Source organism: Erpetoichthys calabaricus, chromosome 8, assembly GCF_900747795.2.
Source record: "Erpetoichthys calabaricus chromosome 8, fErpCal1.3, whole genome shotgun sequence".
Classification (NCBI taxonomy): Eukaryota; Metazoa; Chordata; class Cladistia; order Polypteriformes; family Polypteridae; genus Erpetoichthys; species Erpetoichthys calabaricus.
The window spans coordinates 133,747,855-133,757,225 of NC_041401.2; the positions used below are offsets into that span (position 1 = coordinate 133,747,855).

Consider the following 9,371-nt stretch of genomic DNA (forward strand, 5'->3'; position numbering starts at 1 on the left):
ACTCTAGAAAACATGATCAGCAAGTCTTTGATAGGCTGCAACAAAATGATAAAAGAACGGGCACATTTTTTTCTCACAAGCTGGGTGGGTGGGTGTTAGCTAGTTAATTAGTAACTCGAAGGATTTCAAGATTTAATATGTACAAGCGGTAACCCTGCAAAAGCAGCCCTAACCAAAAGAGACGGCTGGTAAAAAGTGGGCTCGATCAGTACTTGGATGGGAAACCGCCAGGCAACCCCGAGTGCTGTAAGCTTTTAGCCATTAATGTTGTACTTAACCCTAGCATCAGTGTATGGCTTTAAAACGCATCTTTATCCTTTCTATTGGAAGCATTATCCCCATTTCTTCAGTATATATTTGAACGTTAAAGAGCATTGCTTTCGCTTACGGCCACACCACACGCGTCTGATCTTCGAACTTAAACACGCTAGTTCTTGGATGGGAAATCGCCTGAGAACCCCCAGTGTTATAAGCTTTTGGCCATTAACGTTGTACTTAACCTCGGCAACAGTGTATGTCTTCGAAACGCATCTTCATTCTTTCTGTTTGAAGCAGGCTCCCCCTTTCTTCACTATATACTGAACGTAAAGTAGCAGGGCTTTCGCTTACGGCCACACCAGTGTGAATGCGCCCGATCTCGTCTGATCTTGGAAGCTAAACACACTTGGGCTTGATCAGTACTTGGATAGGGGACCGCCTGAGAACCCCGAGTGCTGTAAGCTTTACAGCATTGTTCGTAAGCCTCATTAATGTTGTACTTAACCTTAGCATCAGTGTACACACTGGTGTGGCCGTAAGCGAAAGCAATGCTCTTTAACGTTCAAATATATACTGAAAAAATGGGGAGCATGCTTCCAATAGAAAGGATAAAGATGCGTTTTAAAGCCATACACTAATGCTAAGATTAAGTACAACATTAATAACGTAAAGCTTACAGCAGTCGGGGTTTCCAGGCGGTCTCTCATCCAAGTACTGATCGACCCAAGTTTATTTAGTTTCCGCGATCAGACGAGATTGGGCGCATTCACACTGGTGTGGCCGTAAGCAAAAGCCCTGCTACTTTACCTTCAGTATACTGTATAGTGAAGAAAGGGGGGAGCCTGCTTCCAATAGAAATGATGAAGATGCGTTTCCAAGACAAACACTGATGCCGAGGTTAAGTACAACGTTAATAGCTAAAAGCAAACAGCACTGGGGGTTCTCAGTCGATCTCCCATCGACGTACTGGCCGAACACAAGCGTGTTTAACTTCGAAGATCAGACGCATTCACAATGGTGTGGCCGTAAGCGAAAGCAACACTCTTTAACGTTCAGTATATACTGAAGAAAGGGGGAGCATGCTTCCACAAGAAAGGATAAAGATGCTTTTTAAAACCATACACTGATGCTAAGGTTAAGTTCAACATTAATGGCTAAAAGCACTCGGGGTTCCCAGGCGGTCTCCCATCCAAGTACTAATTGAGCCCACGTGTGTTTAGCTTCCGAGATCAGACGTGATCGGCGAATTCACACTGGTGTGGCCGTAAGCGAAAGCTCTGTTACTTTACGTTCAGTATAAAGTGAAGAAAGGGGGTGCCTGCTTGCAATAGAAAGAATGAAGTTGCGTTAACAAGACATACACTCATGCTCGAGTTAAGAACAATGGTGATGGCTAAAAGCTTACAACACTCAGCGTTCTTAGATGGTTTCCCATCCAAGTACTGGCCGAGCCCAAGCGTGTTTAGTTTCCGAGAACAGGCGCATTCACACTGGTGTGGTCGTAAGCGAAAGCAATGCTTTTTACTGTTCAGTATATAGTGAAGTAAGGGGGAGCATGCTTTCAATAGAAAGGATAAAGATCCGTTTTAAAGTCTAACACTGATGCTAAGGTTAAGTACAACATTAATGACTAAAAGCTTACAGCATTCGGGGTTCCCAGACGGTCTCCCATCCAAGTACTGATCAACCCAAGTGTATTTAGTTTCCGCAATCAGACGAAATCGGGCACATTCACACTGGTGTGGCCGTAAGCAAAAGCCCTGCTACTTACGTTCAGTATATAGTGAAGAAAATGGGTGCCTACTTCCAATAGAATGAATGAAGATGCGTTAACAAAACATACACTGATTCCAGGGTTAAGAACAATGGTAATCGCTAAAAGCTTACAGCACTCGGGGTTCCCAGTTGGACTTCCATCCAATGTACTGGCTGAGCCCAAGCTTGTTTAGTTTCCGGGATCAGACGAGATCTGGTGCTTTCACACTGGTGTGGCCGAAAAGCGAAAGCAATGCACTTTAACGTTCAAATATATAGTGAAGAAAGGGGGAGCATGCTTCCAATAGAAAGGATAAAGATGCGTTTTAAAGCCATACACTGATGCTAAGGTTAAGTACAACATTAATGACATCAAGCTTATAGCACTCGGGGATGCCAGGCGGTCTCCCATCCAGGTACTGATTGAGCCCAAGTGTGTTTAGCTTCCGAGATCAGGCGCATTCACAATGGTATGGCCGTAAGCAAAAGCCCTGCTACTTATGTTCAGTATATAGTGAAGAAAGGGGGTGCCTGCTTCCAATAGAAAGAACGAAGATTCGTTAACAAAACATACACTGATGCGCGGGTTAAGAACAATGGTAATGGCTAAAAGATTACAGCACTCAGGGTTCCTAGGTGTTCTCCCATCCTAGTACTGACCGAGCCCAAGCATGTTTAGCTTCCAAGATCAGACGCATTCACACAGGTGTGGCCGTAAGCAAAAGGTCGTCTACTTACATTCAGCATATATTGAAGAAAGGGGGAGCCTGCTTCAAATAGATACAATGAAGATGCATTGCAAGACATACACTGATTCCAGGATTAAGAACAACGGTAATGGCTAAAAGCTTACAGCACTCGGGGTTCCCAGATGGTCTTCCATCCAAGTACTGGCCGAGCCCAAGCGTATTTAGTTTACGAGATCAGACGAGATCGGGCGCATTCACACTGGTGTGGCCGTAAGCGAAAGCAATGCTTTCTAACGTTCAGTATATAATGAAGAGAGGGGGAGCATGCTTCCAATAGAACGGATAAAGATGCGTTTTAAAACCATACACTGATGCTAAGGTTAAGTACAACATTAATGGTTAAAAGCTTACAGCACTCAGGGTTCCCAGGCGGTCTCCCATCCAAGTACTGATCGAGCCCAAGTGTGTTTAGCTTCTAAGATCAGACGCATTCACACTGGTGTGGCCGTAAGCAAAAGCCCTGCTACTTTACGTTCAGTATATAGTGAAGAAAGGGGGAGCCTGCTTCAAACAGAAAGAATGAAGATGCGTTTCGAAGACATACACTGTTGCCAAGGTTAAGTACAACGTTAATGGCCAAAAGCTTATAACACTGGGGGTTCTCAGGCGATATCCCATCCAAGTACTAGCGTGTTTAACTTCGAAGATCAGACGCGTTCACACTGGTGTGGCCGTAAGCGAAAGCAATGCTCTTTAACGTTCAAATATATACTGAAGAAATGGGGAGCATGCTTCCAATAGAAAGGATAAAGATGCGTTTTAAAGCCATACACTGATGCTAAGGTTAAGTACAACATTAATGGCTAAAAGCTAAAATGCCTGGCAGTCTCCCATCCAAGTACTGATCGAGCCCTCGTTTTACCAGCCGCTTTTTCTGGTTTGGGCTGCTTTTGCAGGGTTACCGCTTGTGCATATTAAATTTTGAAATCCTTTGAGTAACTAATTAACTAACTAATACCCACCCACCCAGCTTGTGAGAAAAAAATGTGCCCGTTCTTTCATCATTTTGTTGCAGCCTATCAAAGACTTGCTGATCATATTTTCTAGAGTCAATATACAGTGGAACCGAAGCAATAGCCCCCATAGGATTGTATGTAAATACAACTAATCCATTCCAGACCATACAAACTGTATGTAAATAAATTTTTTTAAAGATTTTTAAGCACAAATATAGTTAATCATTACACCATAGAATGCACAGTTTAATAGTAAAAACATTGAATAACACTGACACAAACACCCAGGCTCACTGCTCTGCTGCATGCTCTCTCTCTATCTCAGCAGCACGCGAGCCCCCTCCCCCTCTGTCTCTCAGAAGCACGTGAGTCCTCTCTCTCTCTGTAACATTGCAGCAGGTGTATAAACACTCTTATTTGAATGAGTTTTAAGCACAGGGGGAAAAAAACCCAGCCTCCCTGCTCAGCTGCATGAGCGAGGCTCTCTCTCTCTCAGGAGCCCGGGAGCCTGGGAGCCTCCCCAGCCCCCACACCCCCCCTTCTCTGTCTCAGCAGCACGCGAGCCCCCTCCCCCTCTGTCTCTCAGAAGCACGATCTCTGTAACATTGCAGCAGTTGAATAAACACTTTTTTTTAAAATGAGATTTAATGAGTTTTAAGCACAGGGACTTAACCTGTTAGAATCCATCATTTCACATGTGATACAAGTGGTTTCCACACATTCACTTGTTTTTAAAAGGGGAAAAACAAGTGAATTTGAGATGTTGATGTGTACCTTGAGTAACACTTAGGAAACCATCCAAACAGTTCTTTTCCATTAGGGAACTATGTATTACATCATTTAGAACAGTTTTACATCAGTATTTTCACGGGGCACTGAGTTATAGTTGAATGTAACATGAATTCACAATGGTGCGTTTCAAGAGCTGAAAAACAATTCAAATGATAAGACGTGTCACGTCTGGTTAATCAAGTAGAATCTGATCTACACAGTTAAATTCTGTTAGAATCCATCATTTCACATGTGATACAAGTGGTTTCCACACATAGAAGTTAAGGAACATTGAGTAACAATCAACATCAGTTTCGCCCAATGCGTTTCAATGGGGAGAACAAGTGAATCTGAGATGTTGATATGTACCTTGAGTAACACTTAGGAAACCTTCCGAACAGTTATTAACCATTAGAAAACTATGTATTACATCGTTTTGAACAGTTTTACATCAGTATTATCAGGGAGCACTGAGTTATAGTTGAATGTAACTTGAATTCACAATGGTGCGTTTCAAGAGCTGAAAAACACTCCAAGTGATAAGAAGTGTTACGTCTGGTTAATGTAGTAGAATCTGATCTACACAGTTAAATTCTGTTACAATCCATCATTTCACATGTGATACAAGTGGTTTCCACACATAGAAGTTAAGGAACATTGACTAACAATCAACTTCAGTTTCGCCCAATGCGTTTCAATGGGGAAAACAAGTGAATTTGAGATATTGATGTGTACCTTGAGTAACACTTAGGAAACCATCCAAACAGTTCTTACCCATTAGGGAACTATGTATTACATCATTTAGAACAGTTTTACATCAGTATTTTCACGGGGCACTGAGTTATAGTTGAATGTAACATGAATTCACAATGGTGCGTTTCAAGAGCTGAAAAACAATTCAAATGATAAGACGTGTCACGTCTGGTTAATCAAGTAGAATCTGATCTACACAGTTAAAATCTGTTAGAATCCATCATTTCACATGTGATACAAGTGGTTTCCACACATAGAAGTTAAGGAACACTGAGTAACAATCAACATCAGTTTCGCCCAATGCGTTTCAATGGGGAGAACAAGTGAATCTGAGATGTTGATATGTACCTTGAGTAACACTTAGGAAAACTTCCGAACAGTTCTTAACCATTAGAAAACTATGTATTACATCGTATAGAACAGTTTTACCTCAGTATTATCAGGGAGCACTGAGATATAGTTGAATGTAACTTGACTTCACAATGGTGCGTTTCAAGAGCTGAAAAACACTCCAAGTGATAACAAGTGTTACGTCTGGTTAATCTAGTAGAATCTGATCTACACAGTTAAATTCTGTTAGAATCCATCATTTCACATGTGATACAAGTGGTTTCCACACATAGAAGTTAAGGAACATTGACTAACAATCAACATCAGTTTTGCCCAATGCGTTTCAATGGGGAAAACAAGTGAATTTGAGATATTGATGTTTACCTTGAGTAACACTTAGGAAACCATCCAAAGAGTTATTACCCATTAGAGAACTATGTATTACATAATTTGGAACAGTTTTACATCAGTATTTTCACGTGGGACTGAGATATAGTTGAATGTAACATGACTTCACAATGGTGCGTTTCAAGAGCTGAAAAACACTCCAAGTGATAACACGTGTTACGGCTGGTTAATCTAGTAGAATCTGATCTACACAGTTAAATTCTGTTAGAATCCATCATTTCACATGTGATACAAGTGGTTTCCACACATAGAAGTTAAGGAACAATGAGTAACAATCAACATCAGTTTTGCCCAATGCGTTTCAAAGGGGAAAACAAGTGAATTTGAGATGTTGATGTGTACCTTGAGTAACACTTAGGAAACCATCCAAAGAGTTATTACCCATTAGAGCACTATGTATTACATCATTTGGAACAGTTCTACATCAGTATTTTCACGTGGGACTGAGTTATAGTTGAATGTAACTTGACTTCACAATGGCGTTTTTCAAGAGCTGAAAAACACTCCAAGTGATAACAAGAGTTACGGCTGGTTAATCTAGTAGAATCTGATCTACACAGTTACATTCTGTTAGAATCCATCATTTCACATGTGATACAAGTGGTTTCCACACATAGAAGTTAAGGAACATTGAGTAACAATCAACATCAGTTTGCCCAATGCGTTTCAATGGGGAAAACAAATGAATTTGAGATGTTGATGTTTACCTTGAGTAACACTTAGGAAACCATCCAAACAGTTATTACCCATTAGAGAAGTACGTATTACATCATTTAGAACAGTTTTACGTCAGTATTTTCAGGGGGGACTGAGTGATACAAGTGGTTCCCACACATAGAAGTTAAGGAACATTCAGTAACACTCAACTTCAGTGAATCCCAATGCATTTCAATGGGGAAAACAAATGAATTTTAGATGTTGATGTTTACCTTCAGTAACACTTAGGAAACGATTCAAACAGTTCTTACCCATTAGGGAACTATGTATTACATCATTTAGAACAGTTTTACATCAGTATTATCACGGGGCACTGAGTGATAGTTGAATGTAACATGAATTCACAATGGCGCGTTTCAAGAGCTGAAAAACACTCCAAATGATAAGACGTGTTACGGCTGTTCAGTGTAGTAGAATCTGATCTACACAGTTAAATTCTGTTAGAATCCATCATTTCACATGTGATACAAGTGGTTTCCACACATTGAACTTAAGGAACATTGAGTAACACTCAACTTCAGTTTCGCCCAATGCTTTTCAAAGGGGAAAACAAGTGAATTTGAGATATTGATGTGTACCTTGAGTAACACTTAGGAAACCATCCCAACAGTTCTTACCCATTAGGGAACTATGTATTACGTCATTTAGAATAGTTTTACATCAGTATTTTCACGGGGCACTGAGTTATAGTTGAATGTAACATGAATTCACAATGGCGTTTTTCAAGAGCTGAAAAACACTCCAAGTTATAAGAAGTGCTACGGCTGGTTAATCTAGTAGAATCTAATCTACACAGTTAAAATATGTTAGAATCCATCATTTCACAAGTGATACAAGTGGTTTCCACACATAGAAGTTAAGGAACATTGAGTAACACTCACCTTCAGTTAATCCCAATGCGTTTCAAAGGGGAAAACAAGTGAATTTGAGATGTTGATGTGTACCTTGAGTAACACTTAGGAAACCATTCAAACAGTTATTACCCATTAGGGAACTATGTATTACATCATTTGGAACAGTTTTACATCAGTATTTTCACGTGGGACTGAGATATAGTTGAATGTAACTTGACTTAACAATGGTGCGTTTCAAAAGCTGAAAAACACTCCAAGTGATAACAAGTGTTACGGATGGTTAATCTAGTAGAATCTGATCTACACAGTTAAATTCTGTTAGAATCCATCATTTCACATGTGATACAAGTGGTTTCCACACATAGAGGTTAAGGAACATTGAGTAACAATCAACATCAGTTTTGCCCAATGAGTTTCAATGGGGAAAACAAGTGAATTTGAGATGTTGATGTTTACCTTGAGTAACACTTAGGGAACCATCCAAAGAGTTATTACCCATTAGAGAACTATGTATTACATCATTTGGAACAGTTTTACATCAGTATTTTCAGGTGGGACTGAGATATAGTTGAATGTAACTTGACTTCACAATGGTGCGTTTCAAGAGCTGAAAAACACTCCAAGAGATAACAAGTGTTACGGCTGGTTAATCTAGTAGAATCTGATCTACACAGTTAAATTCTGTTAGAATCCATCATTTCACATGTGATACAAGTGGTTTCCACACATTGAAGTTAAGGAACATTGAGTAACACTCAACATCAGTTTTGCCCAATGCGTTTCAATGGGGAAAACAAGTGAATTTGAGATGTTGATGTTTACCTTGAGTAACACTTAGGAAACTATCCAAAGAGTTATTACCCATTAGAGAACTATGTATTACATCATTTGCAACAGTTTTACATCAGTATTTTCAGGTGGGACTGAGATATAGTTGAATGTAACTTGACTTCACAATGGTGCGTTTCAAGAGCTGAAAAACACTCGAAGTGATAACAAGTGTTACGGCTGGTTAATCTAGTAGAATCTGATCTACACAGTTAAATTCTGTTAGAAGCCATCATTTCACATGTGATACAAGTGGTTTCCACACATAGAAGTTAAGGAACATTGAGTAACAATCAACATCAGTTTTGCCCAATGCGTTTCAATGGGGGAAACAAGTGAATTTGAGATGTTGATGTTTACCTTGAGTAACACTTAGGAAACCATCCAAAGAGTTATTACCCATTAGAGAGCTATGTATTACATCATTTGGAACAGTTTTACATCAGTATTTTCAGGTGGGACTGAGATATAGTTGAATGTAACTTGACTTCACAATGGTGCGTTTCAAGAGGTGAAAAACACTCCAAGTGATAACAAGTGTTACCGATGGTTAATCTAGTAGAATCTGATCTACACAGTTAAATTCTGTTAGAATCCATCATTTCACATGTGATACAAGTGGTTTCTACACATAGAAGTTAAGGAACATTGAGTAACAATCAACATCAGTTTTGCCCAATGCGTTTCAATGGGGAAAACAAGTGAATTTGAGATGTTGATGTTTACCTTGAGTAACACTTAGGAAACCATGCAAAGAGTTATTACCCATTAGAGAACTATGTATTACATCGTTTGGAACAGTTTTACATCAGTATTTTCAGGGAGCACTGAGATATAGTTGAATGTAACTTGACTTAACAATGGTGCGTTTCAAGAGCTGAAAAACAATCCAAGTGATAACAAGTGTTACGGCTGGTTAATCTAGTAGAATCTGATCCACACAGTTAAATTCTGTTAGAATCCATCATTTCACATGTGATACAAGTGGTTTC

General features: G+C 39.8%; 1 non-coding gene and 4 pseudogenes across 1 annotated transcript; 1 reads left to right on the top strand and 4 right to left on the bottom strand.

Moving 5' to 3' along the window:
* The first annotated feature begins 603 nt into the window (after nt 1-603).
* On the top strand, nt 604-722 carry LOC127529062 (5S ribosomal RNA). The gene has a single exon (XR_007935731.1). It is a non-coding gene; the product is annotated as a 5S ribosomal RNA (ribosomal RNA).
* A 688-nt stretch (nt 723-1,410) lies between these two features.
* On the bottom strand, nt 1,411-1,528 carry LOC127529063 (uncharacterized; annotated as a pseudogene).
* A 365-nt stretch (nt 1,529-1,893) lies between these two features.
* Nucleotides 1,894-2,011, bottom strand: LOC127529064 (uncharacterized; annotated as a pseudogene).
* Nucleotides 2,012-2,859: 848 nt separating this feature from the next.
* LOC114641451 (uncharacterized) lies at nt 2,860-2,978 on the bottom strand (annotated as a pseudogene).
* A 128-nt stretch (nt 2,979-3,106) lies between these two features.
* On the bottom strand, nt 3,107-3,215 carry LOC127529065 (uncharacterized; annotated as a pseudogene).
* Nucleotides 3,216-9,371: the final 6,156 nt, after the last annotated feature.